The sequence below is a fragment of the Camelus bactrianus genome, chromosome 23 (genome assembly GCF_048773025.1).
Source record: "Camelus bactrianus isolate YW-2024 breed Bactrian camel chromosome 23, ASM4877302v1, whole genome shotgun sequence".
NCBI lineage: Eukaryota > Metazoa > Chordata > Mammalia > Artiodactyla > Camelidae > Camelus > Camelus bactrianus.
Window position 1 is genome coordinate 17,927,587 of NC_133561.1, and position 12,015 is coordinate 17,939,601.

Genomic DNA, 12,015 nt, shown 5'->3' on the forward strand with positions numbered 1-12,015 from the left:
GAAGATGCTGGGAATTATTCTGACCTTTCAGAAAAGAAAGAGGACAGGAGAGAACAGAGAGAGAGAGTGAAAAGCATAAGGACAGAAGTCATTAAGCCTGGTCCAACTAATCCTCCAATTCTAGCCTAAGAGCAGGAGAACTGATCTATCAATTGATAATTATAACAACCAGCCCTGCTCTTACCTTGCTGTATGTTACTCTGCAATAACTATAGATTCAATGTTGGAGAACAAGGCCAAAAGGAAGGTGAGTGCCACAGCAAGGCCTCATGTGTAGTAACACAAGGATACTTTACTACATCACCTTTCAGCCCAACTAGTACATCCTGACCCTGCAAATGACCGATTTAGGTTAGTACCTTCTGGGGATAAAACACCAGCAAATGGTTGTTCTCACTTCACATCTAGCTCGTGACTTGAGTACTACCAACTGCAAAGGCTTACGTTATAAAAAAGGGGAGACTTTGTAATTGATAATTGCCTCCTTTACAGAAAACTTATAATGTATAAATACTGTCCTGAGTACTTTAAGCATATTATTCTAGTCAATCATTATAACCATATGAAGTAGGCAAAGTGTCACCCCCGTATCATAGATGAGGAACGGGGTTTAGAGATATCCTAGAGAACTTGTGAATGACCACATAGCTAGCAAGTGACATAGGAGCTGGGAGTCAACACCAGGCCTGTTTCATGCCAAAGCCCATGGTTTTAACCACTACGCAGAAGAGGTCTGAAAGATCTGCAGAATTCCATAAACCCAACTCCTCCTTCCTGTTGTAATCAGGAAGCAGTGGGATAAAGTTGTTTAGTTACATATTTGGGCATTAGAAATTGACATCAGGGAGGAAGAGGGAAACACAGCTATAATGTGTCAGGATCCAACCAGAAGAGTTATCACCCAAGGAAACTGAATTCTAAGCAATAGTTACAGAGGTAGTAGTGGAAGAGCTAAGGAAACAAGCAGGGAAGAGTGAGGTGACCCACAGTTTGGCAGCAATAGCTGCTTCTCTCCTAAGGCTGGTGGAAGCTAAAACCAGGGCTGGAAGGAGTCAGAGCCACAGAGGAGGTACAAGGGCTGCTAGGGAGGCTACCTAGGCAGAGAGAGTGGAAGGAGAATCCCCTTACCTCGAACCTCCAGCCACTTGCAGCTAGCACAGAGCTTGTGACAGAGAGCCTGCATGCATCATCCCCACAGATGCAGAGCAGAGCAGGCAATGAACGCTGAAGGGCGGTAAAGACAAAAAGGCCCAGGATTTATATGCATATAATCAACAGTTTCAGTTTTACCCAAACTATTTTTTTTAAAAGAGCAAAACAATAAAGGAAATGTTTTATCTCTGAACAACCATTAAGTGGACTTAGAAGTAGCATGGTTTTAACGTAGGAGCAGTTTTCACGCCTCCCTTTTTCATATTAATTTTGCTTTGTTTTAATCCCTCAAAAAGTTTTGAAAACCCAACCAAACAAACCCTCTTCATCTAAGGCATGTGTACTTAGGTTCACAGACGAGTATTTCCCTCTTGCTTACCAATCGATCTTGCCTACCTTGGCCTATCTTTAAATTTCACATTTAAATTTCTCATGAAAGCTCTACATAAACAAGCTCCATTATAAATGGAATTTTTAAAAGTATGTTTAGGGTCAAACATTATAGTACAGATATTGTTCCTCTATTGGAGCTGTTTAGTAAATTCAAACACTAGAAAGATAGCTGGCATTCTCTTACAAATTCTGTCAGCAGAAAACATTTGACAAAAGGTTCCACATCATGTGTGATGACAAAAACCAAGCCAGTTAAGCCAATGTGATCTTCTCAATCCCGAGGGGGCTAGAGGTGACGCAGCCAGGACCCAGGGACAGCCAGGACCCAAAGGAATGAGTTGAAGAATCCAGTCACCACACTCTGGAAATCTCTCTGCCAAGATTACCAGTGATTTCCACGTTACCAAAGCCAACGGTCAATCCTCAGTCCACGTTTCATTTGACCTCTTAGCAGTTTGACAGCATAATCACCCTCTTTAATTGAAATACTTTTCTTCACTTGGCTTTGCACTCTCCTTACTTTCTCCTACCTCCCTGGCCACTCCTCAGTTCTCTCTTCTAGGTCCTCCTTATATTCCTGATCTCTAAAAACAGGAGTGCCCCAGGGTTCAGTCTTTGGATCTTCTCTCTTTTCTATTTACAACCTATTCCTGAAGTGATCTCAATTAGTCTTAAGGATGTGAATACTATGTATAATGGTTTGAAAAACATGCCACAAATTGTTCAACACTTCTTGCATTGAAGGTTGGATCTATATCCCTGCACCTTGAATCTAAACCAATCTTAGTGAATCACTTGTAACAAATAGAATGTAACAGAAGTCATTTAACTTCCCATTTTACTTCCCAGGCTGGACATAAAAGGCCATGCAGCCTCACCCTGTCCACTGGAATGGACAAGGTTCTATCACTAGAACCCTGCATGGCCACTAAAGAAGTTCAACTGAGTTCAACTGTCCCAAGGCTGCCATGCTAGGAGGGAGCTCAAACCATACAAAGGAGCCACATGCAGACACTCAGTCAGCAGCTACAGGTAGTACCAACTACCAGACATATGAGTGAAGATGCCAGGTGATTCCAGCCCCCAGATGTTGTCACTCCAACCAAGACACCCAGCTGAGACCCCAGTCATTGCAGAGCAGAGAAAATCTCTCATCACTGTAACTTTTCCAAATCTCTGATACATATCCTCTATAAACCTAATAAAATGATAGTGCTTAGCTGCTAAGTTTTGAGTGATTTGTTATGCAGAAGTAGTAACCAGAATAATATATAAATGCTGATAACTCCAAATTGATGTTTTTGATCTGAACATTTCCCCTGAACTCCAGACTCATCTTTGTCTACTTGACACTTATTTTAAAGCAATATGTTCAAAACAGAAGACTTTAACATGCCCCTCCAGATCTTTCCCCAGAGTACTCTATCTATAAAGGGCACCTTCATGTACCCAGCTCCTTGGAATGAAACCAAACTCTTCACTTTCTCTCATCCTATCAGCAAATCCTACCTACTATATCTTGAAAGCAGGGGTGAAAGTCAAAATATTTAATAACCAAAATGGTATGGGCTCCAACCAATTAGTACAGATTGCTGGTCTGCACATCAGAACAGATGTGACCACTACTTGCTGCTTCACACTCTAGCTCAGAAACCTCCAATTGTTTCCCATTATGCATAGAATAAAAATCAAAATCCTACCATCGCCTATACGCCCCTCCATGATCTGGCCCCTGACTCTTTCTGTGAGTTCATCTCTTATCATCCTTCACCCTCAAACTCATTATGTTCCCACCACACTATACAACATTCTGTTTTTCGAATACCACACACTCCCACCTCCAGGTCTTTGCAATTTGCCATTCCCTCAAGGCATTTGCCTTGAACATTCTTGTGTCAGATGTCCATATAGCACATTCTCCCACTGCAGTCACGTCTCTGCTCAATCAGAGAGGACCAGCTATTGTAAGGAGCAGCCCTCCCTCTCACCTTTCTCTAGCCTCCTCTCCTGCGTTTATATAGCCTGTACGGTTTGTTGCTGCTGTTGTTGATTTGAATGTTGCTTACTGCCTGGGTCTCTCCACTAAAATATAAGCCCCCTGAAGGTAGAAATGCTGTCATCCACTCACACTTAGTACCAGTGATCATGCTCTGCTTTCTCTTGGGCTTTGTATGGTGTAAGCTACCTCAGAGAACCAGGAGCAGGCAGTCTCCCAAAAGGGAAACAAAGAGAATTTTTTCTAAGGAAAGAGGCCCCCTGTTGAGCTGCCTGCTGAGATTTTTTTTTTCTACCTGAGAAGACAGTAATACTACCACTTCTCCAGGAGTTTGTTGGTGACAGGTTAAGTCAAGGGCCTCCAAGGAAGTAGTCTCTAGGATACCATCATCCTGAAGTTACAACCCTGCAAATACCTAAAGCATAAAGTAACAAAGACATTTTTCTTTAAGAAAGGTAGATGGTTCATCTGCAAAATTTAAACATTAGAGAAAGAAAAACTTTATGTAGGTTACTGAAGTAGGGGAAACGAGATGTGATAGCCATATCCTTTGTTGTACGAAGACCGTTAGCAGCACAAATAAAAGCTAACGTTAATTGTGCACCTTCTATGTCAAGTACCAAACCAAGGAATTGCCATCCATTGAATCCTCTTAACAACCCTATAAGGCAGAAACTATTAAGATTTCTTGTCTTAAGCCAGGCTGCTATAGCAGATTACCATGGACTGGGTGACCTAAACAATAAACTTTTATTTCTCACAGTTCCGGAGGCTCAAAGTCCAAGATCAAGGTTCTGGCCAATCTGGTTTGCTTGAGAGCACCCTTCCCAGTTTGCAGATGGCTGACTTCTCCGATCTTCACGTGGTGGAGAGCAGAGAGAGAGGAAACAAACTCTCTCCTGTCTCTTCTCATAAGGGCACTAATCCCATTCATGAGCACTCCACCGTCATGACCTAGTTACCTCCCAGAGGCCCCACCTCCTAATACCACCACACTGGGGATTAGAATTTCAACATGTGAATTTTAGAGGGGATACAAACATTCAGTCCATAACATTTCCATGTAGAAAAACTAAGGACTAGCTAGGCTAAGTAGCTTTCCCAAGGTTATAAAGCTGTTAGGTAGTAAGGTCAGGATTTCAGTCCAGGTGAGATTCATTCTAAAACCTTTGCTGAAATGCTTTGCCAGCCTACCTTATAGCAAGTTAAGAGAAACTAATCAGTTAACTGGTTAATAATTAGACTAAGCTCTATTGTCTAACCAAAGGAAGGGGTAACTAAAATGACTTCATTATAACCATAAAAGACATTCTCTTGTAGGAATTTTAGTCAATTGTTATCCATATAAAGAAGAGCAAAACCACAGAGAATGGTTTGTTGAAATAGGATTTATTTCATATAGACAAAAAGAGAAACTCTTCATTGTCAGGTGGGTAAACCCCAAAATCAGACACAAAGAAAGACTGTGGAGTTGTAATATCTGAGGATCTTAAAAATGATCATTTCAATAGAATCTCACTAGCCATTTCTCTTGACTAGTTTGGAATCCACCTGCCAGAAGGTGAGAGGATCAGAACAGATGTGCTCTCCAGGCTCCATTCAGCAAGAAGATTCAGTGCTTCCACAACAGTACAGGGGACTAATTAAACCCACAGTCATATGGTAGAGCCAGCGATTATGTTTTAGAACAGACTGTGACCTCTCTCTGACCCAGAGGATAGCAGCATCAGCACTTACAAGCCAAATTAAATAAAGCATTGTCAGCAATGTTCCTTACAATAAAAAGTATAACAATAATAATAATAAACAGCATCAAGACATAAATCCACAAATAGGATGGTATCTGGAGGACCCCAGACATTCATGAGAATAAGAGAAATGAAAATCCAAGAAAATTAAGTATGAGACATCAAGAAGGGCTTTCCTCAAAAAAGAAGGGTCCCTAGCATTACAAAATACAAGAAGAAATCCATGCAGAAGACAAGAAACGATGTAAAAAAAAAAAACAAATTTGGTAAGTATTAAAACTTGGGACTTGTTCCAACTACTTGTTCAGATACTAGTGTGGCATAGATCAGGATAAAAAGCTAGAGAATAATATTAAGAAATAATGTTAGAAGAAACAAATCAAGTATTTTTCTTTGCTGTAACATTGGATTTTCCTGTTCCTTGAAACTTTTTTTTCTCATAATGTTAACATGTTATCCTATATAAACAATTGATCACTAGTGGATTATTTTCTCAGCTATGAACCTGAGTTTCTCTGAACCATCCATCCCCTTTTGCTCACCCTGCCTTGCGAGAAAAGGATGATTTATGTAATGACTAGCCACAGTACAAGGTACCAATGTGGAGCAAATACTTTCTCTACCTAAAAATAAATTTTCTAGGCAATAAAAAAACTACAACTTTGTCCTCATTAGTACTTCATACTGAAAATGGAATCAACCATCTCACAAAAGCATTAGCTAATCATTAACAAGCACTGAGCAATCATTCCCAAGTTTTTTAAACCATTAAATTGCTTTAGTTTATTCATTCATTCATTTATTGATTCACCAAGTCATTTATCAAGCCCCCTGATTGGGCATCAGGAACAAAGTAACAAGTATAAGTGGATGATATTTATCCTTCATTGTACAAATCTCCAAAGATATAAACTACAAGCCAAAGTATCATAATATTGTTAATATTCTTTTAATTGGAAGAAGGTTGGTTGGTAGGAGATGATAAAGCAGAGAAATTTCCTTGAGAAGATGAATTAGAGTACACCGTTTGGTAAGCTTTGGATTACTCATAGAACAGAGCAGACAGAGGGGATTTTTCCGAATAGAGAGAAAAAAAGGGTCAACTTCAGCACTGTGGGAAACAAGACAGGACAGAAGAATCAGGCTCCTCCAGGAAGAGAAAGGTACAGATAATCAAAACCAGGCATGGCTAAATGAAGTCTTATGTGGGTGATTCAATATTCAAGTGGCCAATTTCAAGTGGCAGTGATGGTTGTCATATGGGTGCTAGGATAATGGTGGTCCTTCTAGGTTAGGATGGCATTGGTTACTAAAAGAGGTAAGAAGAATATATATAGGCAGGAACCTATGAGAGGTTCCAGATCTCAGCCAACAAGGAACAGACTCCAGTTTAGGCAGGGAATTAGAACAGAAACCCAAAACCAAGATGCAAAACCTGACACACAAGTTGATCGAGTAGAACAGGGGTCAGGTAGAAGTTCTCCAAGGTGTTTAGCAGCTAAATGTTACTTAGGACCCACAAGACCCAAGGTGTAGAATCAAGGGCCTATTTCAAGATCTTGCTGCCTAATGGTCAGAACTGTTAATGTGCAATATAAGGCCAGGTTTATCCTACTCCAGGCCCACATGGAGTGGATCCTCAGGGTCATCACTGCTGGCATCTGATGAGGACTAGAACAGCCATGGACCAAAGCCATCAGCCTAAAACTATCTCCCTACCTACCCTACCATGATGCCTAACACCTTCAACAATCTGACACTGCTTTGGGTTAAGGTTGAGTCGGGGAACGTATTTCACAGGCTGGTTACAATCCAGAGCTTGTAAGAACTGGAGCTAAAATTCAAATAATGATTTCTCCCTTATTTGTCTGTTGTGGCCATCCTATTCAGAGTGGAACCTCTGAAGGTTAAATAAGAAACTATTGTGGCACTATGAATCATGGTTTAAAAGCCTTTTAAAGGAAAGTAATTAGAGGAGATAAGCAAGGTAGAACACCCACAGCTCAAAGAGCAATCAGGTGGCGACACTGAGCCTGGATGACATTGTTAGACTGAATGTCATTTCTCCGTAGATCTCTCTGGTATACTGACTGTGCCAGACAGTGTGCTGGATGCTTCCTGGTCTCTGTGAAGTTTGAGAATACAAACAGTTCTCTCCTCAGCTTTCTCATGCAGAGTCTCCCTGTTTCTACCTCACCCTGACTTCAATCTCTGCCTGTATCCTTCTGTAACAATTTCTGTTTATCTACTTCTTACCCACTTTTCCTTGGCCTCCCTTCCCTTCTCCTTTTGTGTTATTTTTCTTTTCTAGTCTTCTCCCATTTCTATACCCTTCTTTTTCCTTCCCACTACTTTCTTTTCCCTTAACTTCTCATAATAATAAATGAAAATACACTTTGAAATGTTTATTAGATATAACCTGTCTCAATGGGGAAAAAATTCCTTTCAAGGAAGCTTCTGGTAAGTACATTACTTGGGACAAATAGCATGAAGTTAGCGCTTATCAACACCTTCACATAAAATTAGATGAACTACCTCACTTAGAAAAGACAAGGCTGAAGGAAGAGAATGCCAGGTATGTAATTTTTTTCCTGACAGTTGGTGGCAGGTAGAGGGATGAAGGAAATGTCTATGCCTGGAACACTCCAAGAGGGCACTGAGAAATGGAAAGATCTGAGCATGTTCAGTGGGGAGTCTGTTCTGAACGTTTTTCTCACATTATTTCTTTAATCCTCACAACACTCCTATGAATTAGGCAGTATTATTATCTCCAGATGAGGAAACAGGTGTAGAAAGTAAGTGACTGGAACTGAGACCCAGTCTGTGTGTTACCAAAGTCCATAGTGACAAAACAAAGAGAAACTTCACTGGTTTAATAGTTCTGTCTGTTAGAACAAAGCCAAGTTGTAAAAAGGAACCACAGTAAGATATTCTGAGGGTTCATGGTCCCACTGGACTCTGCTCATTCAGCTTCACACTTGTGGTCCCTAACAGTGAGCTGGCACAGACTGGGAGCTGAATAAGTGATTAGGGAACGCATGAACAGGATTCAAAGCAGCAAGCACTGAAATTTCTGAACTGGAAAAATCATTATCTTACCCAATTCAGGAGTCATGCAGCCTCTGCGTCAACATTCCCAGGGACAATCCTCCTACAAAATAAGAGTCAGAGTTGGGCAACATTTTCTTTTTTTTTTAATTTTAATTTTAATTTTTTATTTACAATGTCATATTAGTTTCTGGTGTACAGCATACTGGTTCAGTTATATATATATGTATATATGTATGTATATATATATATATATATTTATACACATTTTCATATTCTTTATCACTACATGGGCCACATTTTCAATACAACAGTTCAGAGCCTTAAGTTCCCATGTATGCAGAGGCTTTAAAATATTTTCCTGCCACTCTTACTTTTATAACATTTCATCTGTCATTAATTCTTTAAAAATCACCAGAATGTAATATAACTATGCTTAACATTATTGGTCTGTATACTTAAAAATGGATAAGATGGTAATTTTTATTTTGTGTGATTCTTCACAACTAAAATTTTTTCAAATCATGGGAATGTAAGTATTTATGTATATGAAATATACATAGTCTTGAAAAATACATCATGAAAGTTAATGGCGTGGAAAAGTAAGTTACTCATTTTGTTTCAGACAAAAATTAAAATCCAATGGGTGATAAGCAAGTATCTGGAAACTTGACACCAAGCTGTTAACTGTGCTGAACAACCTGTTAGTGCCACCCTTACATCTATTCTTCCAGAAGTTTTAATAACTCATATTTCTCTTCAGGCTTCTGTGTAAAAATAAGTTTAAATTTACTACAGTAAATATCTTATAGTTACAGTTGTTCCTCGGTATCCAAGGGGGGTTGGCTTCAGGACACCCTCCCCTTGGGTCCACAAATCCTCAGATTCTCAAGTCCTTTATATAAAATGGCATAGTATTTCCATATAACCTATGAACATTTTCCCTCATGCTTTAAATCATCTCTAGATTACTTATAAGAAATAATACCGTGTAAATGCTATGTAAATAATTCAAGTTTTGCTTGTTGGAACTTTCTGGAATTTTTTAAATATTTTCGATCCACGGTTGATTGAATGCATAGATGCAGAACACACAAATACTGAGAGCCCACTGTAATTCAATTTGATCACTTGTGTTCTAACCTGCTTATTTCTTCAGTGATACTTTGGGGATATTCATGCCTTAGGTGATACATTTACTAAGATATTCTACCTAAGAGATTTATTCTCCTCATGTGATAGTACTTTGTATGTGTATTTAATCTAATTTGAGTTCTCAGCTCTGTAGAGGGAATATGTGATTAGTTCATACCAAGTCTCAAGATGGGGAAGGATTACTGTGCCTATTTTATTGATCATGAAACTAAAACTCAAAATCATAAGGAGTTTACCTGAGGTCTAGCAGCAACAATGGGGGATATTAAAGACAAGATCATGAGTTAGAAGTCAATGCTTGTGTTTCAGAATCTATCACTGCTCTTATACTGTCATTACACAACCAGTTGGCTTTTTTGAGTCCACTCCCAATAGATTCTTTATTAACTTGGGGTATTTTAATGCTAATGTATAGAAGTTTTATTTATGGAACAAAGAAGACAACATGTTTTTATATGTGTTTCTCTGTATTTATAATGGTAGAGAAATGAAACTATTAGAGCACAGAATTTTGGACTCATGCAATTGAAAATACTTCTCTGGAGCATTTCACAAGCCCAGTACAGGAATCACAAAACCTCTGCTTAGACATCCCAGTGATAAGGATCTTATTGCTTTTCAAGGTTGTCTTTATTGCTAGATAAGTCTATTTTTTATTATGAATAATAAGTAATATATTGTACCAGTTAGCAATTGATGTTGTTGCATAACAAACCACTTCAAAATGTAATGGCATAATACAACCATTTATAAAGCTCATGATACTAGAGCCAGCCGTTCAAATTCTGCTTAGCAGTTCCTCTGCTAGGTTTCTTCATGCATCTGTGGCCAGCTACAGATCAGTTTTGTCAGTCTTGGGTGGGCTCTCACATGTGTCTAGAGCCTCAACTGGAACAACTGAGCTGAATCTGCTCTGATCCACGTGGTCTCACATTCTCCAGCAGGCCAGTCTGGACTCATTCACATGACAAAGGCAAGAGTCCCAGTAGAGCAAGTAGAAACACACAAGGTAGCTAACAGCCTAGGGTTGGCATTGGCATACTGTAACTTCTGCCACATTATATTGGCCAAAACAAAATCACAAGTCCAGCCTAGATTCAGAGAACGGGAAAATGGTCTTCACTCTGAGTGGAAGAAGATACATTTTAAAGGGTCTGGATATATGGAAGTATGAACAATTATGACCACTTCTGCCACCTACCACATATATCATAAAAATTGCATTTAGGAGGTGTTGGGTATGATATTAAGGATATAAGAGATGATGTTCAAACATCAAAAGGACAATCAGTAGAGCATGAACACTAAACATCCCAGAATGGATGAAAAGTATACACAATAAATAAAGCCACATTAATGTGTACTGACTGACCTGAAGGATGTGATACTCAAGCCAAACATATGCTCAAAAGATACAGCAAGTTACCTTATCACTAGCTGGAACTTTGGTCCCAACTTCTAGCAAAGAACTCAAGTTAAATCTGAATGCCTCACAGTCTACCCAGGCAATAGAAATAAAAGCAAAAATAAACAAATGGGACCTAATTAAACTTGTAAGTTTTCGAATAGCAAAGGAAACAATAAGCAAAACAGAATGACAACCTCTGGAATGGGAGAAAATATTCGCAAATGATACAACTGACAAAGGTTTAATTTCCAGCATATACAAACAGCTCATACAACTTAATAACAAAAAACAAACAACCCAATCCAAAAATGGGCAGAAGACCTAAACAAGCAATTCTTCAATGAAGACATACAAATGGCTAATAGGTGCGTGAAAAAATGCTCAGTATCACTAGTTATCAGAGAAATGCAAATCAAAACTATAAGGAGATATCACCTCACACCAATCAGAATGACCAGCATTCAAAAGTCCACAAATGATAACTGCTGGAAAGGGTGTGGAGAAAAGGGAAGCCTCCTACACTGTTGGTGGGAATGCAGTTTGGTGCAGCCACTATGGAAAACAGTATGGAGATTCCTCAAAAAAACTAAACATAGACTTACCATATGATCCAGCAATCCCACTCCTGGCCATATATCTGGAGTGAACTCTAATTCAAAAAGATACATGCACCCCAATGTTCACAGCTGCACTATTTACCCAAGATGCGGAAACAACCTAAATGTCCATTGACAGATGATTAGATAAAGAAGCTGTGTATATTTATACAATGAATACTATTCAGCCATAAAAAGAATAAAATAATTCCATTTTCAGAAACATGGATGGACCTGGAGATCATCATTCAAAGAGAAGTAAGCCAGAAAGAGAAAGAAAAATACCAGATGATATCACTAATATGTGGAATCTAAAAAAAGGAAAAAGAAGACACTAAAGAACTTATTTACAAAATAGAAAAGATTCACAGACATAGTAAACAATCTTATGGTTACCAGGGGAAAGCGGACAGGAAGGAATAAATTGAGAGTTCAAGATTTGCAAATATTAACTGCTATATGTAAAATAGACAAAAAAAAAACAGATTTCTTCTGTATAGCACAGGGAATTATATTCAG